Source organism: Tupaia chinensis, unplaced genomic scaffold (assembly GCF_000334495.1).
Source record: "Tupaia chinensis unplaced genomic scaffold, TupChi_1.0 Scaffold000425_1, whole genome shotgun sequence".
NCBI classification, from domain to species: Eukaryota; Metazoa; Chordata; class Mammalia; order Scandentia; family Tupaiidae; genus Tupaia; species Tupaia belangeri.
In genome coordinates this window covers 71,773-76,845 of record NW_006159930.1, presented here as the reverse complement: position 1 = coordinate 76,845, position 5,073 = coordinate 71,773, and the positions used below count along the sequence as shown (strand labels likewise).

General features: G+C 38.4%; 1 pseudogene; it reads left to right on the top strand.

The window, feature by feature from the left end:
- Positions 1-4,956: 4,956 nt before the first annotated feature.
- LOC102494805 (protein yippee-like 5 pseudogene) overlaps positions 4,957-5,073 on the top strand; it is an 892-nt pseudogene continuing 775 nt past the window's right edge.

Below are 5,073 nucleotides of genomic sequence, written 5' to 3'. Positions count from 1 at the left end.
TTGAAAAACACACTGGGTGCAATGTATGCATATACCCAAATCATGACAGGATGGACAAATGGAGGAGAAGGGATTGTGATGTGACCAGGCACCATTGGGAGCTGCTTTCTGCCTCTTCCTCTCTCTGGCAAGTACACACACCCTCTGGCAATTTAGATAGGTAGGTAGGTAGATAACCAACCTAATAAAGTGTTCAATCTGAAGTTAAAGTGCTATCAAAGCTGAATCAAACTCTGATACAGAATAGTCTTTATGGTCACAGACTGGCGGAGGTCACCTAAAGAGTGAGTGTTGTCAGAGATGGAAAGCCTCAGGGGATGGAGCTTTTGCGATACTAACATCTGGAAGTAGAGATCACAAAGAAGGACTTAAAAATGGAGCATGAAATGGAATAATGGGCTGGATAGGAACAACCAAGAAAAATGACTGATCCAGAGGGCAAACGATGCATGTGTTTGAAATAAGAAGTTGCAGGGGGCAGAACTGGGCTTGTCACACAGGTAGGCTTATCCCACCTCCCACACTCCACTCCACTGGTCTGCAGAGGTTCTCCCCGTGAGAGTCTGAGGCAGGGCAGAGCCGTGGTCTGTCTTGTTCACAGCTGTGCCCCACTGCCCACACAGTGCTGTACTCCCAATGCATGCACAATCAGTGGCTGGATGCTTACTTTGTAAACCAGGAAACTGAGTCCCAAGAAGGTCATCGAGGAGCTAGTGACAAGTGGGATTAGAACGTAGACCTACTGGTTCCATAAACATTTTTTTAAGTATCACAGACTCATCTGCCTGCTTTTCTCAGCTTCTATTGTTTGGGAAACATACCTCTAAGACAGGCTTCCTATTTCTTAGGAAGCTCAGAGACCAGTTCCAACGTTCTTGGACCCACACGTGCGGCCCCAATTTGCTTTACGAATCTAAATTAGTGGAGAGAAGAACAGCGGTGAATTGTATTACATGTGCCTGCTTTGATTTTTTATTCTAATGTCTTTTCTGTTCATTATGGTCATACACCTCTTTTTCTCCCTGAGCACACATTTAAAAGATAAAGAAATATCATTTATCTTCCCATTTCCTTGCATGGTTTTCTGCAGCTGAATATGTTCTCTCATAAAATTGATTTAAGATACCTACCAGACTTTAAATTGATTGCAAACTACCTTTAACTTCTATTGCTTTGTTTTTCCTCCAGCAACTTTTTTAACTTAGACAGTTAAATGGGCAAATATCCCTCTAGCTATCTCTGTGTTAAAGGCTAGCTCCTGTAGACTTTCCTAAGGGCACAAGAAGATCAAAAACTTTTCTATTTTTATTGCATAGAAAGGAGTTTCTGCATGAAAAAACTAACCCATGCTCATTAAAGAAAATTTGGAAGATATACATATACATGGAAACACACACGTGTGTACTCATTTTAAAAAAAAAAGCAGAAAGAAGAAAAAATTAACTCTGCAACCCAGAGACTACCTTGAAAATTCTTACTGTATCATTTCTGTTTCTGAGTGTGTATATGTGTGTGTGTCTGAGTGTGCACACACGTTTTTTGTGCATTGTGTTTTTTCACTCAAAAGGAAAAAAAAATACATTTTACTACTATGTAGCATTCTTAAATCCTGTTTCTCTACATGCTAATTCTGTATAGAAAGTGTTGCTATTTCCCCTACAAATAAGCATTTGTTTCCAATTATCCTGTTACTTAGGTTGCTACCCTGAACATTCTTATTCATAATATAGATTCTGTGCTTAGCAATGCCTTTAGCCAAACTTCTGAAAAATAAAATCATTTACTGATTTAGTCAGAAGTTACACATATTTAAGACCGCTGATCCATGTTGCTCGTATATTTAATAAATAAATGAACTTCTTTTAAATGTTTGTCTATATGTGCAAAAAAACATTTTTCTCCTTACTGACATTGAATATTAAACCACTATCCCTTTTTATTTAGAATATGCTGACTTAATACTTTAAAAAGCCATCAAAATTTTTTATTCATTTTTATGTACATATTTGCTTCTAAATTGGACTATTTCCACATGCTTATTTATTCGTTGTGTTAATTTATTTATGTTCTAATTAATCTATAAGAATTTCAAAATTTTTTTATTAATTTGCTTAAATTTTATAGAATAAAGCATGTTGTACATGTGACATATTTCTACACAAATATGATTTTCCAGAATCTTGTGTGTTTTGGGTTTTGCTGTTATTTGCTACAAGGTGTGTATGCTGGTAGGAGACAGAGACAGAGAAAAGGAAAGTGAGAAAGCATCCCCCAGGATGATAGCCATGCCACAATCCCTTCTCCATTCTCCTCTTGGAATCTTGGGCACACACTCACGCACACCTGATGTTTCTGTTTTCGTGTTGTTTTATGGCATAAGATTTAATATAAATTTGAAAGGATCCATACCCCCCCTAAAATAATAATAAATATTTATGGCAGAAATTTTTTTAAAATCTAAATAAACAAAAAGAAGAAAATAAAATTCTGCTATGCTCATCATTCATTGTCAACCATTCATAACATATGATATATCTTCTTTCACTTTTTCTTATATATTTAAGTGCTTTTTCCTAAAGCAGGCGCATATTGAACATTCTCCCATCCTAAGTTTTTTCCTCCAGTTAAAATGTTAAGAATATATTTAATATTTGCTATTATCATAATGGATCAGTAATATGGGTAGGTCCAAATTTATTTACCTAGACTACTGTTGTTATTCCTTTTTATCTATGATATTTACGATGATAAAGATGTAGGTATCTTTATCACTGAAGCTTTGGACACAGTCATAATAGTTCGCTTAAAATGCTTTTCCTAAAAGTAGGTCATAGGTTTAACCAAATTTTAAGGTTTTTGCTATATATTACCAAATTGCCTTTCCAATCTGTATCTTTTTTTTTTTTTTTGGAGAGATTTTTACTGTAGGGCGCGTGCGCTCGCCAGACAGACAGAGAGAGACATAGAGACAGAAAGCAAGAAATCACCCCCCAGGGGGGATGGTCACGCCGCAATCCCTTCTCCTCCATTCTCCTCTCGGGATCTTGGGCACGCACGCACACGTGCCCGGCGTGAGTTTTAAGCCACCGGGTCTGGGACGTGAACCGCGGTCGACTACGTGGGAGTCCAGCGACATAGCCATTACGCTAACTGCTGGTTCCCTCCAATCTGTATCTTAAGCTTATGGCAGGGGTTTTATTTTGATGTAAAGTTGTGAATATTTACATAGTACATGAAATAACTTGAGAGGAGCAATTTATCCAGCTATGTGTGTGGTGGAAAAGAAAAATACTTGTGCAACGTGCCAAGAATCCCTTTTTCCAGGGCATATAGCTCACAATTTACAAGCCTTGGAGTTATTTGAATACATTCTTATCACTCTGTTGCTAAATGTACTAGAGAGAACTGAGTTTTAACAAATTGGTTATTTGTTTTTTCTGCATCAACCTATCTTTGACAACAGCCATCCCTTCATTTAGTCCCAGAACAGCCTCATTCTGTGGAAAAGGAAACTAAGTTTGAGAAGAGTTGAGGGGTTTATTTTAGGTCACTCAGGAGTGAAGCTGCAAGACTTTTTCACCCTAAAGGAGTACAGTGTTTGTTACTCTGAACTTCAGTGTGGATTTTGCTTCTCCCTGCCCTCCCTTGCCATCCTGTCAACTTTCATTTGCATTTATATTTATTTTAACAGTTGGCCTTTGAGAATTTAACACAAGTTCTAGTTGTAGCCAGTAGTTTCTCTCAATTCCTGATCATTTTATACTATTTTAAAATTGGTATTCAGCACCCTGGCACAGAAGAGTTTAATATTAATAAGGATGAATCAGATGCATACTATAAAATAAGATAAATGAACCCCAGTAGTAGTTATTTTTTTATATAGCCTAAGATATATCTTAATATGCCTATTATTTAGCATTGAGCAATGGGTTGTGGTTTGTTTGTTTTTAAACCATGTGGTAGAAAATATTCAGAAGGAAATTATCATTACTATAGATAACTTAAGATAGTAAGTAGTGTATTAGACACTACAGTGAGACAAAAACAATGAAATCATACATGTTTGGGGTGTAGATGTTTAGTATAACAAGTTGATGATGAGGTCACAAGCCCTTTGAATCCTGTCTTGATATCTTACTAATGTGCACCTTTGGTTCAAAGTCCTTTTTTTTAATGAGCTTTTGCTTTATCCAGCTCTCAAATATAATGGCATTTTCTTCAAATGCTTAGGAGGGTTGAGTTCGATATCAACATTGTAGGTAATCCAAATTGCAAAGGAATGTTAAAATACTAGCAGAACTAAGATACTAGCAGGGGGAAAAAAATAAAAACAGGAAAATTTGGAGTGTTAATTTTATAGTCAAAAATGACTCACATGACTTAGCCCAGCCTTTGTGCTCCCCACAGATGATTTGCACACACGCCATGTGCTTTGTTACCTAGAAGACTGGTCTCTCCATCTCAACTGCACTCTTCCCTTGCTCTGGGGACAGTAGCAGGCTCTTCCACATCTAAGAGCCTAGAATGGATCAGCCTGAGGGTCACTCCCCATGGTAGCCATCCGTCTCTCTCCCAGTTCCTTCCTGTGTGCTTTCCTAACACTTCATACAAAATTCTTTTTTTTTCTTTTTTTGGAGAGATTTTTGCTATAGGGCACGTGAGCTCACCAGAAATACAGAGAAAGACAAAGTAGGAAATCACCCCCAAGGGGGATGGCTATGCCACAATCCCTTCTCCTCCAGTCTCCTCTCAGGATCTTGGGCACACACTCGCACACACCCGGCGTGAGTTTAAGCCACTGGGTCCAGGACTCGAACTGCGGTCGACTACATGGCAGTCCAGCGACATAGCCATTACACTAACTGCTGGTCCCATTCCTATGAAATTGTAAAGAGGGGTTGTCTCCATCCCAGCTGAGTAGCGAAGATCCACTGGTAGTCATGGGGCTCACTGCAAATGGGCAGAATTTTCCTTGATCGCATTGGTGGTACCCATCTGCTTTTTTGTGCAAACTGTGATACAGTCCTGACCAGCTGCTCAAAACTCATCTGACTCAGTTCACAGGCACCACTG